Here is a 17,750-nt window from a genome sequence, read left to right as displayed (position 1 = left end):
CATCACGTATCTCAGTTTCAACAGTGGAGAACTGCTTTTTTTGATAGTTACAGCAAAGAGTGACAGGAAGGGGAAGATAAGTGGCAAAGGACCGTAGTTCCGATTTAGATCTGGGCCAGCCTCTTTCAGCCTAACAGCATATGGTTGCCTGCTCGTCCCAGAAAACCCGGAAAACTTCAGTATAGTGACACCCCATCTAGAGTTGTATGAATCCTGTAATATGCTGTCATTCATGTCACTGAATGATTATAATGTAAGTAGTTATAAGAGGAAGTTGGGGAGAATTCACATTTGATAACAGCGTAACTCTTATTTATATGAAATCATCATCAGTAAAGGTTGGAAAAGCAGAAGCTACCTTGGCATTGACACTGTGGTATTGACTTTGACTACATGTCCACCTGTTTCCTTTTGCTCTTTGCCTTTTTGTGCGGTACAAATGTCACAAAACACATAAAACCTTATTCCAAATTCGGACCAAAGTTTTATTGCAGTCCAGAGCTTAAATCTTTACCCAATTTAAGCCAATAATTGAAATATGCAGCTCTCAGATTTGTAAATGTTGCCTCTTATGGCTAATATGGTTATGGATGCTGAATGAACAGACTGTTACAGGAGGCTGGGGACATGTAATCAGCTAAGGGATGAGGGCTGACTGGTGAAAACTACGCTGCCACAGCACAATTATGAAATCAAATCAACCATAAAAGAAGATTTGGAAAAGGGCCATCTAATAGACCCAGAATGAAACAAAACCATAATTAATAGGAGAAGAATGATGAAATAACACTTCATACTGACTAATTCTGCTGGAATCGTTCATTTAGGGCTCTGTGGAGTTTGGGGATTGTTCACTGGGTCCCTGTTATTTGTCTCAGGCACACAAACTAGGACGCTTCCAGTTTTCATGTGGAAAAACCATATGAGACAGAATGTTCTTATTCAAGGCGGAGTCATTTGAAATATTTTAATGCATGACTGGAGGCAGCGTTTGCAAAGTGTTCTGCTTTAAACAGCAGAGAGAAACTTAACATTGTGTGACAGGGTGAAATTTCCCATTACTGTGAGGGTCCAAAGAAATCTTGGGTTGGGTGAACAAAAGGTTAAAGCCAACCCTGCTGACTGTGGTGAAGTCCTATCACAAAAAGCCTATCCATACTTAATATCACATACTGCACCCTGGTATGAAAAACTGATGTTTGACTGTAAAATGGTTCTAAAATATGAAGTTTCTCTTTGAACAGCAGGTCCCTGTTTTTCCAGAAAGCACTCTTGTGCAGTAGAGCTGGGTGATAGAACGATAACGATATGTATTGCGAAATAACTTTTTCTCGATAGAAAAGTTAAACTATTGCGATAGGCCTCATCTCTCATGTCCTCTTAAAAAAACAAAAAGAAGAAGAAGAGCCAATCCAAATTAACTAGCGTACCCTTTCTCACTGTTCCTCTCCCCTTCTGTTTTTCTTTTCCTTCCTCTTTCTTTCTCCCTTTCCTATCCCTCACTCATGTCTGTCCCGTCTGTAACAACTGAAAATAAAATAGAATAAATAATAAACACAAAGGTCGATCAAATGGACCACTACGGCAATGCCACGATGATCCATTGGGTATGCTTGTTGGTCTTCAGACAACAATTCTGACGGCTAAAGAACCAATTGGGACAGGCAAAAAAACCCCAAAAAAGCCCCAAACAAATTAACTAGCGCCGAGCCGAACCAATCACAGCCGCAGCGTCACGTCACGTGACTTGTTACGTACAGCACAAGTGCCAAGCCGCACATGTGTATTTGTTTGGGAAGCAGCCAGCCGCCGTGCCGCCCGGGTAATGGAGGAAATGAGTGTGCCGACTACAGAAAAATCAACCGAGAGCATGACCGAAGGTTACCGAAGAGAAAACAGATGATGGTTCCAATGCCGGAGAGATTGTCGAACGGAAGAGCCATAGAAGTTCCGTAGTGTGAAGGTATTTCGGCTATTTCAAGTCTGACAAAAAACAGAGTAGCGCACTGTAAATTGTGCCGAAAGTAAGTCTGGAAATACAATAAATCGCTTTCTGACTGGAAGCGCTAATTCGTCATTCGGCTTTTGTCAGACTAAAGTAACTGTTAAAACTGTTTGAAAAGCTCAGCTATACAACAAGGAGCGATTGAGAATTTCCTTTTAGTTCTCAGTTTATTTGATATTGACAAAAGTTAGTCAATTTTGTCTGATCTTCTGTAAAACAAACTAAGATTTATTTTTAGAATTAATATTTTGTTTCTAAGTGGAATTGACAATTTAGTAGTCTATTTTGTTTGTTCTATTTTGAAACTTAAACGCTTTAGCGGCTGCCTTTTGTGTAGTTTGCAATATTTGCCTTTATTTATCTGAAAAAGTCTCATGTTCCTTAAGTACATCTACCCTGTTGAACTTATTATGGGAAATAAATATTTAAATCAAAACAAGCTGCTGATTATTTCACATTTTACTTGTGAGCAACGGCACATTTAAATCTTACAAATATAGTTATTTGGCTTATATCGTGATATATATCGTTATCGCCTGAAATGAAAAAAACATATCGTGATATGAAAAATTCTTGTATCGCCCAGCTCTATTGTGCAGCCAAGATGGAAGAAAACACTGTCAGAGTATCAGAACAACCTGTGCCGGAGTGGACAGGCATTGAGTGATAAACCGCTGCATTTTCTATTCCCTTTGGTTTCTCTTCAGGTGCTGTTCTTTTGTTACTTTGGGTCTCAGTGCAGGATTTGATGACAAAAAGCCAGAATATTACCATTGAGTATAAGTTAGTCAGATCATGCACTCTCCACAATGGTTCTAGATATACAGTCATGTGCAAAGGTCTTTAGTCACCCCTGATTTATTTACATTGTGTTTCTTTTTAGCTTCTTCTTCCTAAATGTATCTTTTGCTTTTTGTAAAAGCACTTTTCTAAAGCTAAGTGAGGTTCATGGTTTTTCATATTTTGTAGCTTAAATGGGGCAGTTTTTGGAAGTTGTGACACACACCTTTCAAAATGTTGAAAATAGCTATTTGGAAAAGAACCCACTGAATACCTCATTGTATTATATGGTGCATGTTGAACCTGGTGCCTGATTTGTATGTTTTGCTTCAGATAGTTGTATGCATGTACATGTATGCATATATATATGCAGGACATTGCACTGTTTCATCTTCAATGTAACAAACATGAAGCCAAAAACAGTAAAAAAAACACTAATCACATGCACTTGATTAACTAATCATCAGCAACTGTGGGCACCTCTATAAAAGCAGACCTTTCAACAGACTGCAAATCTAAAGCATTCGGGTGTGTTAACACATTTCCAAGGAAGACAGACTGATCTTGGACCGATTTCTGCTTCCTATAAGTCGGTGTGTGTTCATCTCCATCTCCGAACAATTTGAAGTCCATCATTCTACAGTGAGAAAGATTATTCTGAAATAGGGCTGCCACGATTAGTCGACTAGTCACGATTACGTCGACTATCAACATCGTCGACGACTGATTTAATAGTCGACGCGTCGTTTGAAGCTTTGTTCGATCCCAAAAGACGCAGGGATAAGTAGTAGGATTTAAGAGTATAATAACGGACTGAAACAGAAGATGGCAGCACTGCATGTACAAGGATGCCAGCTGCCGTTATACCCCGAAGAAGAAGAAGCTGTGTCCCAGAATTCATAGCGCAGCCCAGCTCAGTTTCCAACAGTGGCAGCAGCTAGTTAGTTCTAATATTACTCTTATTATTCTTTTTGGGTCGCAAAATAAATGTTGAACATACTTTCAGGCGAGAATGTAACCGTGTAAACCTCAAATATCTGCTCAGTTTATCAAGACACCACATATTTTCAAAAGCGCTCCGACATTTTCGGAGACGTCGTTACCCACTAGCTCGATAGCTAGCCGGGGGCAAGGCTCACTAGAGCCTGTGAGAACACCGGACTCCCGGCAAATCGTTTTCAAACCCACTGCCGTCTTTTGCTACTCAGGTTAAACACATATAAGTCACTTAGATAACTTAGAAATGTTATTGTTTGGCTTTTTTTTAGTATTTTATTTGTTCCTGAGTAATTCGGTTTGGCTGATATTAAAGTTATAGTTTTTACACAGCTGAATAAACGTCAAGCAGACAACTAATTATCAGAAATGTGAGATGCTCGAGAATATACTCCAGTGTCCTGTTATATTTTAGATAGCAAGGAGTTTATTAAACTTCACCGAAACATTCTGCAAATGTCATTAAAATTTAATAAACTATCATCTTGTCTTTATTTTTAGTTAGCACATACCTTAAACACTTAAAGCTGTAAGCTAATGATAGATATATAAGAGAAGAGGCATGCTGGTGCAATAAGTTGTACGTCCAATGGATGCATGATCTGATAAGTTGACTAATCGCAAAAATAATCGTTTGTGGCAGCCCTATTCTGAAATGCAAAATATTCAAGACAGCTGTGAATCTTCCCATGAGTTAGCGTCCCATCAAGGTCAGACCATGCAATGCTCAGAGAAAAAACTAAGAGCTACATCTCAGAATCTACTGGCCTCAAATAGCATGTTAAATGTTAAGGTCTGTGACGGTACGATTTGAGAATGATGAAAAATGTGTGGTTTCTTTGGAAAGGTCACCAGGAGGAAGCCTTTTGTCTCTAAAAACAACATGGCAGCATAGCTTAGAATGGAAAGTCACATCTGAATCACAAGACTTCTGGAATAATGTCCTTTGGACAACATCAGGATTGGTGAAAACCAAACAACATACCAGCAGAAACATCTCAGACCAACCATCAAGCATGATGGTGGGAGTGTGATGATTTGGGCTTGTTTTACAGCCACAGGACCTGAGCAACTTGCAGTCACTGAACAATGAACTGCACTCCAAAGTAAATGTGAGGCCATCTGCTTGACAGCTAAAGCTTGGCTAAAATTGGGTCATGTAACAGAACAATGATCGATGTAGGCAGTAGCATCGGTGCGCTGCAATGACTCAAAGTCTTGACCTCAACGCTGTGGTGAACCTTCCATAAATGAACACCTGCAAACCTCGATGAAGGTGTGTCGCGTCCCTTTGAGGCTACAGGTATTTGTTATTGTTTTTTTCATCTTTCTCGCGCTCTCTCTTCTCCTGGGCAGAGCTCATTGTGGGCTCCCGCTTTCGGCCAACACACCTGAAAGTGGTTACCCATCATCCTGCTACTCCTGGCCACTGTTTAAGGCAGCGGCTCAGTTCTTCTCATTGCTGGAACATTGTACTACTCATGTCAGTGTAGCCCTGATTCAACCTCATCTCGTGTTTCCCTTAGCTTTTCCTTGTTTTGATCTCTCGTCTCCTTTTGACGGTCACATCCTCAATTCCTTCCCTTCGATTTCCCGAATGTGAGTGAGTTTGCAGAGTGGACTGGAGTGAAGAGGAGTGTAGTGCGTGGCCGAAGAGGAGTGAGGAGAGTGGTCCAAAATTCCTTCCCAGCCATGCGACAGACCGATGAAGTCATAGAGAAAACAAGTTATTGCTGTTAAAAAGTGGTACAATGCTATTAAATCATGGAGAGTATTTAGTTTTTCACACGCTGTGTCTGTAGGCTTCATTTTAATACCATGACCTAAGACCTAAGAAACAGCTGACTTTTAGTATGTACTTGTAGGCAAAACCTTAGACTTGAAGGAAGGCGCACTGTCTTTTTACCAATACTGTAAAATAAAGTCATTTCTACCATGAACTGATACAAAAGTGACCATTGTGGATTGGTTCAAGATATAGCAGTTGACTTGAGCACCTGACTATTCTGACGTCCTCTGGATGCTCACATATCCATTTGATGTACCAAAATAAAAATGAGATAACGATGAAGATAGTATAAACTCACTAAAAAAATAAAGACCAAAATCCTGTAAGTGGTATACAATAGTATCCTGACATTATTACATTTCATCATTTCTGAATCCATGATGTTCCAAGACTTTTCATTTTAGCCACATTGGTTGAATTTCCCCCGACATAGCTACTACTAATGCAAGTCATGCAGTGCCTTAAATAGAGCTTCAGTAAAGTGGCAGCTTTTCGTGGTGAATGCGTCTCACTGTGATTTATTCATATTATGTTCATTTCCCATGTATTTTGGATCTACCTTTTATCAGACTCAGTCATTTGTGTCACTCTGGTGCATTTGAGAGCGGACAGGCCAAAAAATACGACAGAAGCTCTGACTCTGGAATTTCTTTCTTTCCACAGACTTGTTTTCCCGCTGTTGCCATCACCTCTGTGACTGAGCTGCATCAAGGGTTCACTCATTAATCAGAAGACACACTTCTTAAAAAGGCAAAAATCAGCTGTGCATAATTGACGCACAATTGGAAAGTAAAGCAGACATTATAAAGCAAATACAAACAGCACTCTTTTACTCCCGGGTTGTCACATACAGTTTCCTCTGTGCACATCAGAGAGAAACAAAGTAGGGCAGACGTGATTTGATTTCATGACATCTGCTTCACTAATTGCAGCAGTATGTGTCTACAATTAATGCTGTGCTCTTCTTATTGTCATGCAGGGTATTTGTGCTTTTAATTTAGTTTTAAATTTGGCAAAACACACTTGGTTTTTAAGTCTTTTTGCTGTGGTGATAGAGCTGCGAGTCTATATACGATTAGCTACACATACAGTTTCAAGAAAGAGAAAGAAACCCTAAATTAAGACTTCTACACTGATTTTTCATGTTCTGGCGTACATCGAGGTCTAATTACAGTCAAAATTAAAAAGTTGTAAATGTGTAAAATTTAAAATTAGGAGATTCATTAGTATAAAAATCAAGAAGTACAAATGAAGAAATTCAAAACTTCTTTCTTCACCTAATATTGGTTGTCCTGAGTATTCAAATGAACACATCAGCGTTTAGTCTTGAACAAGATGAAAAAGACCTGAAAAAACTTTCACAACTTTGGACAAAATCTTTGTTCATGCATTTTCTAAAATAAAACTCGGAATAGTTGTTGGTGGTAATGGAAGTTTTACAAGCTACAGTTTAATCTTTTATACTTTTATACACACACACAACACAACACACACTAACTACACAACACAACACAACAAACAAACTACACAACACAAAACACAACAACATATAATATATATATATTTATATATTATATGTATATATATGTATATATATATATGTATGTATATGTGTATATATATATATATGTATGTATGTATATATGTATGTATGTATGTATATATGTATGTATGTATGTATTTATGTATGTATATATGTATGTATTTATGTTTGTATGTATATTTGTATTTATGTTTGTTTTTATATATATATATATGTATCTTCTAACAGCTTGGACGAGTTTACGGACACTGTCACCTCCTATATCCACTTCTGTGAGGACAGCATTGTGCCATCACGCACCAGGGTGAGTTATAACAATGACAAACCCTGGTTTACTCCTAAACTCAAAAAGCTGTGGCTGGAAAAGAGAAAGGCGTTCAGAAGCGGAGACAGGGACTGCTACAGAGAGGCCAAGTACAGGTTCACTAAAGAAGTGGACATTGCCAAACATCAGCACTCTGAGAAGATGCAGCAGCAGATCTCAGAGAATGACTCGGCCTCTGTGTGGAAAGGTTTTAGGAATATCACCAACTACAAGCCTAAAACCCCCCACTCCACTGACGACTTGCTCTTGGCCAACACCCTTAACGACTTCTACTGCCGTTTTGACGAGCCATCAGGCAGCCTTCACACCTCCAACGACCCCAACAATAGAGGCACTTTGGACACTCATTCCCCCACCTCTCCCCCCTCCATAGAGCCATCACCACCTTCAAACTGTTCACCTGCAACACCCGCCTCCTCACCCCACACAAAAGAGGATTTCACACCACCTCCTCCGACCACAACTCTTCATATTCATGAAGCAGATGTGAGGAAGCAGTTTAGGAGTCTGAATGCTCGAAAAGCTCCCGGCCCAGACGGTGTGTCTCCTGCCACCCTCAGACACTGTGCAAACGAGCTGGCCCCAGTGTTTTCTGGCATTTTCAACACCTCACTGCAGGCATGTCATGTGCCTGCCTGCTTCAAGTCCTCTACCATAATCCCTGTCCCCAAGAAACCTAGGATCACTGGACTAAATGACTACAGACCCGTGGCTCTGACATCTGTGGTCATGAAGTCATTTGAGCGCCTGGTTCTCTCCCATCTCAAGACCCTCACCGCCCCCCTCCTGGACCCCCTGCAGTTTGCATATAGAGCCAACAGGTCTGTAGACGACGCCATCAACATGGCCCTACACTTCATCCTGCAGCATCTGGACTCCCCAGGAACCTACGCCAGGATCCTGTTTGTGGACTTCAGCTCTGCCTTCAACACCATCCTTCCAGACCATCTCCGAGGCAAGCTTTCCCAGATGAATGTGCCTGATCCCATCTGCCGGTGGATCACTGACTTCCTGACGGACAGGAAGCAGCACGTGAGGCTGGGAAAGAATGTCTCGGACTCCCGGACCATCAGCACTGGCTCCCCTCAGGGCTGTGTTCTTTCTCCTCTGCTCTTCTCCCTGTACACCAACTGCTGCACCTCCACCCACCAGTCTGTCAAGCTAATCAAGTTCGCAGATGACACCACCGTTATTGGACTCATCTCGGACGGGGATGAGTCTGCCTACAGGAGGGAGGTTGAACGTCTGGTGTCCTGGTGCAGCCACAACAACCTGGTGCTGAATGCCCAGAAGACAGTGGAGATTATTGTGGACTTCAGGAAGCACACAGCCCCACTCCCCCCCATCATCCTGACTGACACCCCCATCACCTCTGTGGACTCATTCCGCTTCCTGGGTACCACCATCACCCAGGACCTGAAGTGGGAGCCCACCATCACCTCCGTCATTAAGAAAGCCCAGCAGAGGATGTACTTCCTGAGGCAGCTGAAGAAATTCAACCTGCCAACACGGACGATGATGCAATTCTACACTGCAATCATCGAGTCCATCCTCACCTCCTCCATCACCGTGTGGTACGCTGGAGCCACTATCAGGGACAAACAGAGACTGCAGCGTGTTGTGCGCTCTGCTGAGAAGGTGATTGGCTGCAGACTCCCATCTCTGCAGGACCTGTACACCTCCAGGACACTGCGGCGTGCAGCTCGGATCTCAGCTGACCCTTCTCACCCTGGACACAGTCTGTTTGACCTGCTCCCCTCAGGCAGGAGGCTCCGGTCCATTCGCACCAGAACCTCTCGCCATAAGAACAGTTTCTTCCCCTCTGCTGTTGGACACATGAACAATAACCATATGACTGTCCCCACCACTAACACATGACCCTATGCTGTGTCACTGCATCATTCCATGTTTGGCACTGATCACCACCTGCACTCATGTATATATCTTTCTACGTAGCACTCTTAATTCTTATTCTCATGTATATATCTCATGTATATCTCATGCACATATCTTTCTTTCTACATAGCACTTTAATTCTTATTGTTTGCACTGAAGCACCGCAGCAATTTCCTAATGTTGTAAACCTCAACATCTGGCAATAAACCCCCATTCTGATTCTGATTCTGATTCTGATTCTGATATATATACACGTACACATGCACACATGTTGGTTTATACACAAAGGTGTATAAACCAACTGAAATAATCTAAATCTTATACACATAAAATACATGATGACATAAGTGAATGAATACTACAGAATTTATTATTTATTTTTATGTATTTATTTATATCTTTCTATTTATTTATATATATTTATGTATCTATTTATATATTTATCTATGTATGTATATATGTATATATATGTATGTATGTATGTATGTATATATATGTATGTATGTATGTATGTATATATGTACACATATATACAGTACAAATACATACATATTAAGTAAGACTGGGACTAAATATTTTACGGTTGGAAGATATTGGTGAGTTATTTACAGGCTATGTGTATGTAATGTATCTACCTGAGGTTTGTAATTGTGTGAAGCTGAGCAGTCAAAGCCGAGCACTTTACATGAGTTATTTTGCATATTATTAAATGTACATAAGGAAGTATGAGAGATCGAGTTCAGCAGAGTTACAGCTTTAGGGAAGCTGTGTTTCAGTAACTGCACTGGTTCTCATAAAGCTCTTTTCTACTGCTTAAGTGTTTTCTTTCTAACATCCACGCACATTCATAATTCGATGGATGCATCAGAGAGATCCCTGGGCTGAGTATCTTGCAAAGGATATTTGGCATGTGGACTAGAGCAGCCAGGGATCAAACAGATGGTGTCGTAAGCTTCAAAGTTTTTTTTAAATGAAGCTTATATGTGTCAGGTGAACCTACACCAATCCTTAGTCAAGCTACTATATGTTTATTCTACTTGGCTATCGGTTGCAGCAGATGGCTGCCTCTTCCTGAGTATAGTCACTTTCCTGTTAAAATAGAGTTATTCCTTCCCACTGTCACCAACTGCTTGCTTGTGAGGAACCGTGTGTTTCTCAGTTTTTAAATTTTTTTTTTTTTTTGGTGAACACATTTGCAACTATTAAAAGACAAATTTGCTTTTATAAAATATTTAAATGGTCTAAAACCTTGAGTGTAGTTGGAAACATTTATAGAAATGTTTGTTGCGGTACTTGGCTGTAAGCTCTGCTCATATGTTCGATGAGGAAAAATCCATCTGTGTGATGAAGCGCTCTGAAATAAAACATCTCTGGCAGCCATCTACTCACGATCTCCCCCTCCAACTGTCTTCCCTCTTTCATCCCTTCAGCCCCTCTTTTCGTTCACACTTCCACTGCCTTTATCTCTGAGGGTCCGTCGGTGCTTAGCAACATGCTTCACCTCGCGATCACGAAAGTGTTCCTCACTGGTGCGCACACACTTCATGTGACACTTCTTTTTGCCTTGTTGTGTTTGAATTCCCTCAGCTGTCTGCAGACAGAGCATGTCTTTGGTGGATTTTGCATGAATGTAAGTACAAAGAGTGTGTTAGTAACAGCTGTTTTTTCCTAAATACTATCTCTGCATATCTGCTATTTCTTGGCTCCCTTAGCCCTTTTATTCATCTTCACCTGCTTTCACTCTCCTTTTTCTGGTGCACAAATACATCCACTTTTCCCTCTCTTTCTCCTGGCTTCATCGACATCCCAGATATGGTAGCCATGGAAACGCATTTGAGGTGTGTTATTGAATAGATTTTGTAAAAGCAAATCCAAGCCTACCTGATGTAAGCACACACACACTAGAACTTTCTGGTTGCCATCTCTTTTGTTATCGCCACTCATGGTTAGATTTAATCAGTTTTTATAGATGTCTTCATGTCAACTATAAATCAACAATTAAGTGACTTAAGAATCATAGTGAAAGCAATTTAAAGTCAGTTCCGGTCTTCTCTGCTGCTCAGGCCAAGTGCAAAGCTGAGGGCATGGCACAAGCGGTCACATCAGAAGCACTCCCAACTTGTCACTGCTGATTGTGAAAAGGTCATCACATATTTCCAGCCAGCGGTTACCTCTCTCTTTAAGTGTTATATTTGGACATACGTGTTGCTTGATATCCAGTGATTCACTAGGATTTTTTATTTTTAATGAAACAGAAAGAGGAGAAAGTGTGTGGGCTTCACAGATTGCACTGTTCCCTCAACATACCTCTGATGATTTGATATAAAATTGTGTAGCTAAGGTGATAAAACAGCTTGTTCATAAAACAAATGATCCATGAAATATTTTATTTTTGAGTTTTTAATAGATTTTATAACCAAAATGATGTTATTAACAAATCCTGTGCAGTTTTACAAAATAATTACAACAGTAGGTCTGGTCACTAAATTGCACTGTCAGTGCTTTCTTGACAGCTCTGAAACGTGATTAAAGCATATTGTGGTGTTTTTTTAAATGTATAGTTATACTGGGATTTGGCAGGTGAGTGGACCCAAAGATTAGGCATAGGGGTTGTTAAGGTTCAAAGATTGAGGAGGAGAGTACAAACAACCATTGGTCCAGAAGATCTTGGTCAAACAATTGATTTTAATGAATACACGCATGGGAAGACCACTCTGTACGCAGACAGGGATTGATCTTCGACTTAATCAAAGCATACACAGATTTTTATAGCATCAGGGTTTGAATTAATGACGCCCCTTCATATGTCACAGACAGAATATATACACACGTCAAATCAAAACCACAATGACTTTTAACACGGTTTAAAAGAACATTGTCTTCTATCTCGTCTGGAACACGAGCCCCACATCCTGCCAGACGCTGTTCCTCTTTCCAGAGGCAAACATGACCAACTTCTCACCTATAAATGATTCTAACTAATGTGTGTGTGTGTTGACCTTACATGCTCTCTCATCTCACCCGTTGCACTTCTGACCTTTTACCAGAACCGAGGCTCATCCTTAGGTACAATAACCTAACTGAAACTATATGTACTATGTTGAATAAATGTTTTAATCAAGAACCTCTACTAAAAGCTTAATAAAAGAATATAAAAGTATAACAGACAATTTGAATAACCTAGTAATTCAAATAGCCTCGTCTAACCTGCTCCTCAGAATAACTTAGACTCTGCTTTCACTTCTGCTTTCACTTCTGCAAACTCTCTGCAACTTCCTGTCAACTCCTGCCTGCAACTTAGTCTTTCTGAAAGACACACACACTGTTTAAACCTCTGAATACAATATCAATACTGTAAATTATATTATTAATGCAATGGTAATGATGATGATTATTTACCAATAGCAGTAAAATAATTTCCCTGATCCACAGGGTGCAACACAAGGAAACTAATTACTTAGACATCAGTCCAGTAGCTCATTCTTTGTAAAGAGACTGAAGAACTGATTTCCAGCCCGTAGACACTACAAAGCTAAGATAAAGAGTAAAAGTCAGTGAGTAAATCTAATCATCATCTTAAAAATAACCTATCAGTAGATGTAACCATAGTGCATCACTGTAAACTTTGTCACAGTACTGCAAACTAACCAGTTTGAACTGCCCGGTGTTTTCATGCAACCTTTGAATAACTAAAGAAGTCTCTGCACGCTCATAAAAGGAAACAACAGAAAATATAACATGACCTAAAGCTGAGCTCAGTGGTATAAAACAGGCAGCATTCGTTCTAAATGAAATTAAATGAAACCAAACAGCTGCAGTATCCTTAATGTCGGTCCTTGCATTAAGACGATCCATTAAAAAAGCATTAAAGTCCATACTGTCAAAAGCTGGGCTGCTGTCTAAGAGAATGCAAAATGTGGTATAATGCATACAGCATAAATTGTTCCTCCATCATGTTATGTTGTATGCAGTTTATGTCATCGATGTTGAAATAGGAGGATGTGTTTGACAATGTGGAACATTATAGAAGGTACTTTTTTGAATCAGAAGCAGTTTTTCTTCATTAATATGATACTTAATGTCAGCTGTTTTCTCATGACAGAATAAGTTACCTTGCTGCCTCGCAGTTAGCACAGTGAAACCGGTGTTTATACTCATTACACTTTGACTGTTCAATACCTGACTGGCAACCTCTCACATTATCTTCATTCCTATCCCCAGCTGCTGCTCATGCAGGAAATAGCAGGCTCTGTGAAATGCAGCTTGCGAGTTAATGAATACTCAGTTACTGAGGCCACACAGACTCACAGACTCACATTCTGAAGCAGCAGACTATTGATTTCACCAAGGATGCTACGCATTACAAATCTGATAGAGATTTAAATAAATCAGCTTACTATCCACTGACTCCCTATTCAGTTTTATGAAGTGGCACTGTGCAATAGTGCTTGCCAAATGTGAAAGATTAAATATTTTTAATGGCTTCTTTTCCTAGTTTGATAGGAGCTGAGTCAGCCACCAAGAAATAACGATAACACCATATAAAGTCCAACACTGGAAAAAGCTTTCAACTTCTCTCTCCTACCCTGCGTAATGTTACCAAATGTAAAGTCATCCATCTCAGTGAAACTCACAAAAGTACTGAGTTCTTGCTTTAAGAAGTGCAGGGAGATGTATGCTGCAAGGACCAAACTAAAGAGGCCGGAGGAAGCCCGCAAGAATTCAGTGTAGAATCTAAGGTCTGTGGATCTTCCAGTGGTTAAGTACGTGAGACAAAGACGGATGTTGTGTTGCTTAAATGTAATGAGTTGATCCAGAGTGAAGTTACAGGATAAGGTGGTGCTCCTGAACAAACTGTGTTGGAGTGTTTCAGTCCGTGAGTCGTGTGGTACGGGCCACGAGAGTTGAGGCTCGGTTGTGAAATTTATGGTTTTCAGGGTTTTGCTGTTAACTCGGTTTCTCTGGGTTTTCCCATATTGTAGTTGTGTCTCTTATTTTAAAAGAAATATTTACGCATTACCATAGTGACCAGAGAGTATTAAGGGGCAGAGAGGAGGATGTTACTCTTAATGTTGTTGGCACATTTCAGGAGGACGTTGCTAATAAAGTTACACAATTACACAGTGAATTTGTGTTTGTTATTACATTTACTATATTTATAAATACCACAGTTTTTGTCTTGGTCGTATCATTTTATTTTGTTGTATTTATCCGCGACACCTTAAAGGTGCTCCGTGAAAATATTCTCTGACATTAAACCGGTCCGTGGTGCAAAAAAGGTTGGGGGCCGCTGTTTTAGAGGGTTGAGCATGGTAGGCATAACGAGAATATCGGTGACGTAGTAGCTCACCCGGCTCACGATCCATCACAGCCCGCAAGTTATCGTAAGAGTGTGAAGCACATAAAGAAAGTTTTCTTGTCATTGGTTGAATTCAAATCCACTGAGAAGTCAAAGAGGCTTGCAAGCAGTTGTATCAAATCTGACCACTAGAACTCTGGGAGGAGTGGAGATTCCATAAAACAACAAATATGACCTTTACCTCGAGCACACTTTGGGTGAGACCCATTATGTGATGATTATGAGAAAACTTCACAAAAATCTAACACTACTCTCGGAGGAGGAGTGATTGTTGTGAACAGGCAGACACCTCACCGTTGCATAAACACACTGCTTATTCAGCCCTGTCAGCTAATAGTTGAAAGACAAGAGAGGAGACACAGGGTTGGAAAAGATAGTCACTGAGTCTACAATCTAGCAGTGAGAACAGCTTTACAAGTTGCAAGAGGTTGCAAGTGATTAGATGGCAGCAGAGTCTGACCCCTAGTGCACCTGAAACCACCTCTGTAATCAAAGGCACAGAGAAAGTGCAGGGAAGAGAGTGCTTAAACGCACTTAGGCATGGAAAAAAAGCACTTGTATGAATGTTTGTGTGAACAGGTGAATGAGGTTTGTAGTAAAGAAGTGCTTCAAGTGCTCAAATAGAGTAGAAAAATGCAATACAAGTTCTATTTGCTGCTTCAACTTTCAGTGCATTTAGAGATGCTCTCCTCCATACCTTGATGGTAAAGAGTGATAATTTGACTTGCTGTTGCCTTCCTATCAGCTTGAAGCAATCTAGTTATCAACAAGGCATTTTCACCCAAATAACTTCTTTTTAATTCAGTGTAAACAGAGTAGAAGTTTCTAAAATACCCAGACCAGCCAGTCTGGTGCCAACCATGGTACATTCAAAGTCACTTAAATCATCTTTCTTTCTCATTCTGATGAATCAGTTTGAAGTTCAGCTGGCAATAAGAAGAAATGCAAGTTTAAAGACTTCTGGATTGGTTTTGTCATGAGGCGTGTGCAACAGGAGAGGATGACCCAATGTGCAGACTCCAGGAGGCAAAAAGTACATTCCAAAAACAGTTTCATTGCTGAGACCCAGTCTAACTAAACTGAAAATACAAACAATAACTAAACAGGAGGGAAACAGAGCTGGGACAAATCAGGGCTAATGAGACAAGGAAAGCAAAACCAGATACATTAACATGAGACACAGACTTTCAAAGTAAAACAGGAAACATAACACAGAGACACGGACTTGACACGGGGATACAGCTGACAGGAGAGACAGCAACTATGGAACACAGACAGAAACCAGAAGACTAAAAATCTAACATTAGCCACACAGAGAACCTAAACTTAGAACAATCATATAACCCATTAGACAAAGAAAGCTAGAATATAATGAAATAAACAAAGTCAAAGAACCAAAAACACAAAACACTGGATTGATGACCCAGGCACCCTAACAGGTTTGATTTTTTAGATTCATTCATCTTTTATTTACAGTCTATGGAAGTAATCTAAAAGTAGCTGGAAACATTCCAGTGATTCCCAAGGAGGGAAAATCAGTCAAATCTGAATAAAGTATGTTAAGTTTCGACACTCTTTATATTTAGAGGGCACAGTTTCACTACACAGTGAAGAGCACAATGACTCTCCTGGAAATAGCACACAGTGAAAAGAGCTTCCTGTTTTCGCTTTCATTCCTATTTAAAGTATTTGCAGCACTTTTAGAAAAGTCTCTATTTTAAGAATTGAACAGAATATTTTTTTAAAGCTACAAAGACAACAGAGACATAAAGAAGCGTGTTAGAGGAGATCGAAAACACTTTATGGAGTGGTCTTTCACTGCAGACTCCCTCTGTGTCTGACCGGCATCTCAGCCAAGACAGAGTGACTCACGCATCCTTTCTCTCCATGGGTGCCTGCTCTGCTTTGTAACCAAGCAGAAGGAAAACAACACTCTTAATATCTGTGTCTTTGATGCAAGTGCTGCTTTCCACTCCATCTGTTTCTATCTTTAATGCTGAGATTTTTTTTTCCTGTCATTGTCATAGTTTTTTGCGTTGTTATTTGAGTATGATAAAAGCAGTCTGCACCCACCCAGGTTCCTCCTGCTCAGCCTCTCTGCAGGAGGTCACATCTGACTATAAGACAGCTTATATTTGAGCTTAAGGGCTGTTAAGCTCTACATTTGGTCACCCCTAGTAGTGAATGGTATCCCTGTTTGAAACAGCAGCCTTCTCCACTACGATCGTTTCTTTTCCTTACATTTACATCTGCATGATTGTCCTCCCATCACTGCACTGCTGAGCATCTCAAATGAAAATATATATCCTGGCAATTTCTCTTTACACTCAACTTGAGTGCCTCCCAGAAGTTACCTATAAGGTACAGGACGTCAGGTCGTTATGGTCATTTTAGTCCACAGCCATGATCTCAGTCAGGCACAGCAGAGCACAGAGTCATCCTCTTTCACTCGTCTCCTTCCACACTGATGGTTATTGTCTGTTTATGAATACAGCTGGCAGCCTTACACATGTGTCATTAAATGTGCATAGACTTTGCAGTGTGTGCCAGCTGGCCAGAGAAATCTGTCTGATCTATCTGTCCCTACTATCTCACCAAAAAGGTTGCCAACAACATTGTCTCATAGCTGATTTGGAGCTTATAAAATCCATGTCGATGTCAATCCGTCAGCGTTCACCTGAGCCCATCCCTGTGGAGCTGTTAGCGATATAGTGCCAGGTAGTCCAGTGCTGGATGTTGGCTCTCTGTGGCTTTTATCACTCTGCTGGAAAGATCAAATTCAGCTGGGTATGAACCATATTGGGAATATTAGCACATTTATCATAGATATGTGGATGAAAGTGTGGGTCGTAATGTGATTCTGCTCAGTGTGAAGACTGATAAATTAGATGGAGAAAGGGAGGATTTGTCACAAAAAGATAATAATAAAGGATGCAAAGATTAAAAAACTGACATAAATTAGGATAACTTTTATGTGCATGGAGCTGTTAAATCAAAGCGAAGTGGTCGCTTCTTTCCATCTTCATCATTACGCTGAGTGAAGAGCGGTTGCTGCTG

This window comes from Haplochromis burtoni, unplaced genomic scaffold, assembly GCF_018398535.1.
Source record: "Haplochromis burtoni strain Fernald_Lab_line unplaced genomic scaffold, NCSU_Asbu1 Contig_340, whole genome shotgun sequence".
Lineage (NCBI taxonomy): Eukaryota > Metazoa > Chordata > Actinopteri > Cichliformes > Cichlidae > Haplochromis > Haplochromis burtoni.
Note: the sequence above shows the minus strand (reverse complement) of the source record.